Source organism: Pseudophryne corroboree, chromosome 7, assembly GCF_028390025.1.
Source record: "Pseudophryne corroboree isolate aPseCor3 chromosome 7, aPseCor3.hap2, whole genome shotgun sequence".
In the NCBI taxonomy this organism is placed as follows: domain Eukaryota; kingdom Metazoa; phylum Chordata; class Amphibia; order Anura; family Myobatrachidae; genus Pseudophryne; species Pseudophryne corroboree.
The window spans coordinates 60,468,821-60,478,278 of NC_086450.1; the positions used below are offsets into that span (position 1 = coordinate 60,468,821).

At 45.2% G+C, this 9,458-nt stretch overlaps 1 protein-coding gene across 8 annotated transcripts in view; it reads right to left on the reverse strand.

Annotated features, from left to right (window-relative positions):
- Positions 1 to 9,221, reverse strand: part of MLPH (melanophilin) — a 144,275-nt gene extending 135,054 nt beyond the window's left edge. For 2 of the 8 annotated variants that reach the window (XM_063933203.1, XM_063933202.1), the window contains exon 1: positions 8,797 to 9,044. The gene's annotated coding sequence lies outside the window, so the exon portion shown is untranslated. Of the gene's footprint in view, positions 1 to 8,796; positions 9,046 to 9,101 lie in introns of those variants that run through there. The other 6 variants (XM_063933204.1, XM_063933207.1, XM_063933206.1 and 3 more) reach the window with 6 other exon arrangements.
- Positions 9,222 to 9,458: the final 237 nt, after the last annotated feature.

Genomic DNA, 9,458 nt, shown 5'->3' on the forward strand with positions numbered 1-9,458 from the left:
TGAGTGACTCCATTTTGAACTTGAACTTCTTTATGTACAGGTTCAAAGACTTCAGATTTAGAATAGGTCTTACCGAGCCGTCCGGCTTCGGTACCACAAATAGAGTGGAATAATACCCCTTTCCCTGTTGTAGAAGAGGTACCTTGACTATCACCTGCTGAGAGTACAGCTTGTGAATGGCTTCCAAAACCGTCTCCCTTTCGGAGGGGGACGTTGGTAAAGCAGACTTCAGGAAACGGCGAGGCGGATCTGTCTCTAGTTCCAACCTGTACCCCTGAGATATTATCTGCAGGATCCAGGGATCTACCTGCGAGTGAGCCCACTGCGCGCTGAAATTCTTGAGACGACCGCCCACCGCCCCCGAGTCCGCTTGAGAAGCCCCAGCGTCATGCTGAGGCTTTTGTAGAAGCGGGGGAGGGCTTCTGTTCCTGGGAAGGAGCTGCCTGTTGGTGTCTCTTCCCCCTTCCTCTGCCTCGTGGCAGATATGAATATCCCTTTGCTCTCTTGTTTTTAAAGGAACGAAAGGGCTGCGGTTGAAAAGTCGGTGTCTTTTTCTGTTGGGGAGTAGCTTGAGGTAAAAAGGTGGATTTCCCGGCTGTAGCCGTGGCCACCAAATCTGATAGACCGACTCCAAATAACTCCTCCCCTTTATACGGCAAAACTTCCATATGCCGTTTTGAGTCCGCATCGCCTGACCACTGTCGCGTCCATAAACTTCTTCTGGCCGAAATGGACATAGCACTTACCCGTGATGCCAGTGTGCAGATATCCCTCTGTGCATCACGCATATAAAGAAATGCATCCTTTATTTGCTCTAAAGACAGTAAAACATTGTCCCTATCCAGGGTATCAATATTTTCAATCAGGGACTCTGACCAAGCTACTCCAGCACTGCACATCCAGGCTGTCGCTATAGCTGGTCGTAGTATAACACCTGTATGTGTGTATATACTTTTTTGGATATTTTCCATCCTCCTATCTGCTGGATCTTTAAGTGCGGCCGTCTCAGGAGAGGGTAACGCCACTTGTTTAGATAAGCGTGTGAGCGCCTTGTCCACCCTAGGAGGTGTTTCCCAGCGCGCCCTAACCTCTGACGGGAAAGGGTATAAAGCTAATAACTTCTTTGAAATTAGCATCTTTTTATCGGGGGCAACCCACGCTTCATCACATACATCATTTAGTTCTTCTGATTCAGGAAAAACTATAGGTAGTTTTTTCACACCCCACATAATACCCTGTTTAGTGGTACCTGTAGTATCAGCTAAATGTAACGCCTCCTTCATTGCCAAAATCATATAACGTGTGGCCCTACTGGAAAATACGGTTGATTCGTCACCGTCGCCACTGGAATCAGTGCCTGTGTCTGGGTCTGTGTCGACCGACTGAGGCAAAGGGCGTTTTACAGCCCCTGACGGTGTTTGAGGCGCCTGGACAGGCACTAACTGATTGTCCGGCCGTCTCATGTCGTCAAACGACTGCTTTAGCGTGTTGACACTATCCCGTAATTCCATAAATAAAGGCATCCATTCTGGTGTCGACCCCCTAGGAGGTGACATCCCCATATTTGGCAATTGCTCCGCCTCCACACCAATATCGTCCTCATACATGTCGACACACACGTACCGACACACAGCAGACACACAGGGAATGCTCTTAACGAAGACAGGACCCCACTAGCCCTTTGGGGAGACAGAGAGAGAGTTTGCCAGCACACACCAAAAGCGCTATATATGACAGGGATAGCCTTATAATAAGTGCTCCCTGTATAGCTGCTTTTATAATATAATTTTTGCCACTATTTTGCCCCCCCTCTCTTGTTTTACCCTGTTTCTGTAGTGCAGTGCAGGGGAGAGACCTGGGAGCCGTCCTGACCAGCGGAGCTGTGTAAGGAAAATGGCGCTGTGTGCTGAGGAGATAGGCCCCGCCCCTTTTTTGGCGGGCTCGTCTCCCGCTCTTTAGTGTATTCTGGCAGGGGTTAAATATCTCCATATAGCCCCCGGAGGCTATATGTGAGGTATTTAGCCAAATAGGTTTTCATTTGCCTCCCAGGGCGCTCCCCTCCCAGCGCCCTGCACCCTCAGTGACTGCCGTGTGAAGTGTGCTGAGAGGAAAATGGCGCACAGCTGCAGTGCTGTGCGCTACCTTTAGAAGACTGAGGAGTCTTCTGCCGCCAATTCTGGACCTCTTCATGTTTCAGCATCTGCAAGGGGGCCGGCGGCGAGGCTCCGGTGACCATCCAGGCTGTACCTGTGATCGTCCCTCTGGAGCTGATGTCCAGTAGCCAAGAAGCCAATCCATCCTGCACGCAGGTGAGTTCACTTCTTCTCCCCTAAGTCCCTCGTTGCAGTGATCCTGTTGCCAGCAGGACTCACTGTAAAATAAAAAACCTAAGCTAAACTTTCTCTAAGCAGCTCTTTAGGAGAGCCACCTAGATTGCACCCTTCTCGGCCGGGCACAAAAATCTAACTGAGGCTTGGAGGAGGGTCATGGGGGGAGGAGCCAGTGCACACCACCTGATCGAAAAGCTTTACTTTTTGTGCCCTGTCTCCTGCGGAGCCGCTATTCCCCATGGTCCTTTCAGGAACCCCAGCATCCACTAGGACGATAGAGAAATTAAGTATCCCCTGAATCTATCACTGAGGGACCGCAGCAGATATCTCCGACATGCGATGCTACTAGATTTACCAATTTCCGGAGTGCAAAGCATTCAAATGTCCCTCGCAGCTACACAATGGACTACACATCTTGTTTGTAGTTCCGGAGGGTTCCGGCTCCACCGGAATTGGCTGCTATGCATGTGCATGCAGAAGCCCCAGCATCATTGGCAAATGCAGGATTTGCATGGGGGGTGGGGGGGGGGGGTGGTTTCCAGAAATGGGTGGAGCCAAGCACGGGGGTGCCCCTGTGTGCGCCACTGAGCATCCCTTACAAGAGCCCCTGTATGCCATGCGGGTACATGTTAATACATTTAACTGAACTAAAGGCATATTGCAGTGCGATCCTGGGCGCTAATAACGTGCACAGATTGCACTAAATATACGATACATGATAAATGGGCCCCATTGCAATATCTACAAGTTCATAGCAGCAATAAGTGGCTGGGAATCTTCAGGAGACAGGAGTGTGGAAGGCAAGTATACTTTTTTTTTTTTTTACCTAACAGACCCTTACCCATCGTTCATATAAATGTTTTTGTTTTCATCAGGAAACCCCCTTAGGAGAAAAAGGTGCAAGTGCTACATGAAATAGCAATAGCTTACGCAGGATGGGGAAATAATCAGGGAATCATGGCGCCGTATGGAAGGGGCAGGGCTAAATGACGGAAATAACTTGCTTTTCACATAGTGGGGGCGTGGCCTAATGACATCATAGCACTAGAAGTCAGCAAGTATGGGCTGCAGACACACTGTTTACATAGGCTCCTTTCCCAGTTTCTCTTATAAGATCACTAAATGGTGGCTAATTGCCCAGATAATTTTACAGCACTCAGATCTGGAAGAGCAGTTGAAGCAGCGGCAGATCCTGAACACATCCTGCTATGGCAGAAGTGATTGAAATCATTACTACCACCAGTCAGTAAATGTAATGAGAGTCAGTAAAAAAGAAGTCAAATTATTTTCTGCCATATAAAACCTGTATATGTCCATATAATACAATAACTATTAGGATAATTAACATTATATTATTACATACTAAGCTAGAAATATCCGTATTGATGTTTTTTTATTTTATTTTGTAAATGACTGTTAGTGTTGTGGTGTAAGTAGTTCCTGTTGTTGTGTGCATGTAGGGATGTTCATCAACCATCGATGATTTGAAATCTTCTTTGGTCTATGACCAATGGTAACTACTTTTACCACCGATGGGGATGAACCAGATGATTTCCGCCATCGATGATATGGAGCTACCAAATTTTTTTTGTTTCTTCCGCAGAGGTGTTGGGACACGGAGCCTAGCTCCGCCCCTTCACTCCCTTGAAGCCCTGCTCCCAGGCTCTGATTGGCCAGCAGCTCATTGCACACTAATGCAGGGGTGACCATCGATGGTTACCTTGCAGATGGTTTCACACCATCAAGGTTATCCATCAACGGTGACCATCGATGGATAATCCACCGATGGCTATCCCTATGCGAGTGTATTCGGTGGCAGGATACACCGGATCTCATTTTGTGCTGTATAAAATCGGTGTATAAACATATCTTCTGTTTCCTGCAGTTTTACAGTAAAGACGCATGCGACAACCACAGAGTCATGGTTTCTAAAGACTATGGAAATACTGTACAAGTCTCAGACTTAAGTGTAACTCCATATTTTTGTGCAAAATTACTTACAAAAATAAATAAGATAAAATTATGCCATAGAATTAAGCTAATATGTTTTATAGGAAAAAGGGTAACCACCAAAAAAAAGGCCCTGGAATTGCAAGTATGAAACTTGGCATACTGCAATGGCTCCAGGAGTCTTACTTCCAGTGGCCATGCCGTGCGGTTATAGGGTCACTCACAAATTCGATAATCAACTCATCTGCGACCGACACTGCGGCAGTATAATATTGTAGCCCAGCGGCCGTTTAGGTAAGCCACCTAGACTTATTAGTCGCCCCCTCGTTATTAATGAATTCATCTGTGGGTCTCCTTAAAACCTAGACTGTTAGGGTGCCTTGAAGACCGAGACTCAGGGCCAGATTAACAGTGGGACGGATGGAGCTCCAGGCCCCCGATAAAAATAGGCCCCACCACCATGACAGCATTATGATTAATAACTGTCCAGATGGTCACATGGTTGCCAGAAATCCTAAGAATTAAAATGGTATTTATTATTTCCTCACAGTAACGCTGTTTTTCTACTTTTACGTATTTTGGGAGACATTGGGGCTTATAGTGTAGGGAGTGTACATGTTCACATGGCACTAGCCACACCCACAAAGCATTAGCCACACCTCCTCAGCTTCTCAATAGGCCAAGCCCCAGGTCCATGTGAACCTTAATCCGGCCCTGCCGAGACTGCTCTAAGCATTAACAATGACATACACAGTATAATATACTGATTTGTATTATTAATGGCATGCGGGAATAGGTTGTGTTTATGGAATTTTCATGCTCCCAAACCCTGGAAAATTGATAAAAACTGTTGATCAGGCAAGTTGCTAAATCAGATTTAAAATACAGGTTTTTTTGTGTATTTCCCAGGGTTTGGGACCAACCAACTTGTAGGATGATTGGATGAAAGCTATTCTTGTGTATGGCCAGCTTTAGTTATACCAAGGGTACAAAACTCACACCTACCACTTACTAAGGCTAGAAAAAGGTATACCACCCCACTGAGCTTTTCATAGTATACTGTGTTGCAACATGATGGATTTAACTGAAATGCACACCTCCCAACACTCTCAGTTCAAAAAGAGGGACTCTTGCGCGCATGCCCGAAAATGGGGTGTGGCCTAACAGAAAGGGACGTGGCCTCGTGGGACTGCCGCAATCACAAGTCACTGCCCCGTTTTTCAACACTAAAGGGGGCATGACCAGCCCCCGTTTTCAACACTAAAGGAGGCATGACAGCGTCTATTCGCAGCGATGACAGGAGCCTCCCAACTGCCCCTCCCCCACCGCGGGACACTGTGGCCCGCGGGTGGGACAGTCCCAAAAAAACAGGACTGTCCCGCGAAAATCGGGACAGTTGGGAGGTATGGAAATGTATTCTCACCAACCAATACACCGTATTCAATAATATGCCAATTGTAATGTAATCCAACCATTTGTCCAAATGAAATAGGAACAAAAACAAAACAAAACAGAATATAAGATTGCTTTGCAGTAACTCTGCAAATGGGGTGCATTGGCGACAGGGATAGTGCAGGGTGAGAACAAAGAGGGTGGAGGGCCCTGCGCCTTGTGAGATCCTAAAGCTTAAAGGAATGAGGTAAAAGTTGCAGGGGAATTGGATGAGATAAGGAGGGAGTGAAGTGTGAGTTATGAGTGTGAGGAGGGCAAGTAGAAATGCAGAATAGGTGTGTTTTCTTTGTGTGTTTGCACCTGTACGTAAGCACTCGCACATGTTCACATTTACGCAAGCACACACTTATTTTATTATTATTACCCTTTATTTATATAGCGCCACATGGGATCCGCAGCACCCAATTACAGAGTAAACAAATAAGCAAAACATGAAGACCGTGACTTACAGTTCAATACAATATAGGACAAGTACAGGGTATATAAACATAGCTGCGTCAGTAAAGAGTACTGAAATAAGTATCAGGGCGGCAGAAAAACGAGAGATTTGGTGCCATCAAAAGGAAGTATTGAAAAGAAGATAGGTTAAGTAAGAGACGTACAGGCACATGAGGGAAGAGGGCCCTGCTCGTGAAAGCTTACATTATAAAGGGGAGGGGCACACAGATGGGGTAGAGAGTGTGGGCCACAGAGGGCTTGGGTTTGGTGAAGAAGTGGGTCTGGAGAGCCTGTTTGAAGTTTTGTAGAGAGGTGGAGACTGGAGAGTCTGAGGGGGAGAGGTAGAGAATTCCAGAAAAAGGGAGCAGCATGTGCAAAATCTTGGAGTTAGGAGTGGGAGGAAGTAATCAGTAGGCAGGAGAGGTAATGTGCATTAGCAGAGCGAAGAGGACGGGCGGGAGTGTAAAGGACATACATTAGTTTGTTCCTTCCCTCACCTGTACGGCCTCCCTAGGTAAGTGCGTAAGGGTCAGCAGGCGCTGGGTGGCAAATTTTAGCCTAGGGGGCAGGTACAAAGCACTGGTCCATGAGGAGCAGCTCATACTTCACTGGTGGTTTTAAGCAGAGAGTACTGGGAGTAATTTATTAAAAAGCCCTTTTTAATATTTTTTTTTCTACAGTAGAGATTGCTGTATAATGCAGGGTGTATCACAGTGACTGCCATACAATTCAAAAGAAAATCACAGTGACCGTCATATAATGCATTGAACATCTCAGTCATCACCATATAAATGCAGTGAACATCACGGAGAGAGCCATATAATGAGGGGACCATCATAGTGACCGCCATTTAATGCAGAAAACATCACATGGCCACCATATAAATGCAAAGAACATCACAGTGACTGCCATATAATACAGAAATTATGTCATGTCTATATAATGCAAAGAACATCACAGTGACCGGCATAAAATACAGAGAACATCACAGTCACCACCATATAATACAGAGAATCACATTGACCACCATTCAATACAGAGAACATCACATAGACCACCATATAACAGAGAGAATATCACATTGACCGACATATACTTACAGCTTGCACTGCTAAGCAGAGCAGCGGGTGAGAGAGGACCTCCCAACATTTCCCCCCACTGCAGGACACTGCGCGGGTGGGTTGGCTGGACAGTGCCCAAAAAGCCAAATCAGGATGTTTTGGAGGTATATATGCTACATGACCTGCTTGCTGAATTACGTTTTCACATGCTACAGCATTCAACATTTTACATTCTTCCCTTCAATAAATATTGACCTACAAATACCAGGAATTAACATCACGTTAGACGTTCACTTTAGAGGGAGAAAAATAGTAAATTTCACTTGTGCTATTGGTCGGTATTGAAAGCCTGGGACCTGACCAAGTGGCAACACTCTCCAGGGACAAGTCTCTATCACTAGGGCATTAGGGACAGTTGGAAACTCAGCTCACACGTACAATACTGTTTACTGACAATATGCCCCATGCAAAGGGCAGATCCTCATGTTTCACTCACAATACTTCTGTGGCACTGAGTGCTGATCAATTATTATACTTTAAGACCAAAAGTATGTATAGTAAAAATTCTTAATATTGCCCTACACAAAGCCGAACTTAGCAAGCAGCACACTCATAGGTGCACACTATAGACGACATCAGCTGATTGGTTTGTATCTCTCTCCACTTTATCTCTCTGCAAGCATTGATTACATATGCCCCACAGCCTGCAAATTGACAGTTACGAGCAGATTGCTTGGTACTCCAAGTTTCTCTCCACTAAATCTCTGTCCAAGCTTTGATAAATCTCACCTAATGCACAATAAAACCACACAGAAGAACATGCAGACAAAAAGAAAGTGGTCAAGTCTAGTTAGGCAATAATGCCATTATTATAAGTACAGGCGTGACACATATGGAGACATTGCAGTGGCAAAGCTGAAATGTGAACGTATTGGCAAAGTTCCCATCATTTAGGTGGACTAAAAAACACATTTTGATTATTTTAAAAATATATTAGCAAAACAAATAAAAAGCACAGCATTCAAACTGAGTAAAAGCATATTTAATTCTTAAATACAGTTCTAGATAAATGCCACAGTCAGAACCAGGAGTTTTTTCTTTAGGGTGGCCCTTTAATTCTGGGTCCCGTAGGCATATGCTCTACCCACCACTAAATAAATAAAAAATAAAAAAATAAAAATGCAATTGTTGCATTAAAAACTAGTTTATAAAAGTTGCAATAAAAAAATAAATTAAATATAGTATGAATGGGAAACATTTACATTTTAATAAAAAAATTGTTACATATGGTTTAATCCAATGAGAGCCTGACTGCAGTCTGTCATTTGAGAATAATCCATAATACCCACTGAAATCTGTTCTCAGTAAACTAATGTCCATTCTCACTAACTTTGATCCAAAGCTTCAGTGAATAAATTAGTATAGATGATCAGCAGTCAAGTAGAAAACTTTCCTAAATTGCCATGGCAACAAGTCATTTAAATGTATCAGTTGTGAAAAGGACTAGCATACAAGAAGAGGTATAACCAGAGCATTCCAAACCAGGGGTGCCGGCGTGCCGTTACCTGCTCTGTGGCTGCAGTAGAAGTGCCTCGGTTGAACTCTTTGCCAAACAATAGTGTGTGTTTTTGTGAAGGGGGACAGGCCCTGCCCTGCCTGTCACATGCTCCTGCCTTCTACACCTCCCATAGCCAGAGGCAGCTAAGTGTAGTCATCACATGAGCCCAGGGCTGGGCACCCTGTGGACACTGACTTTCTCCCATTCAGAGCACCAAAAGGACAGCCAGGAGCAATCGGACGCAGCGCCAGCATTACATCATGCAAAACATTTCCGCACAATTACTGTTACTGCATAAATGTGATTCCATACCTCCCAACATGACCCTCTCCAGGAGGGACACAATGCTCTGCTTCTGGACTTCCCTCTTAATTTATGATTGCCGGCACCTGTGTTGAATAGGTTAATGCACAGGTTCTCAAACTCGGTCCTCGGGATCCCACACAGTGCATGTTTTGCAGGTCTCCTCACAAAATCACAAGTGAAATAATTAGCTCCACCTGTGGACCTTTTAAAATGTGTCAGTGAGCAATTCATACACCTGTGCACCTGCTGGGTTACCTGCAAATCATGCACTGTGTGGGGTCCTGAGGGCCGAGTTTGAGAACCTATGGTTTAATGCACAGGTTCTCAAACTCGGTCCTCAGGACCCCACACAGTGCATGTTTT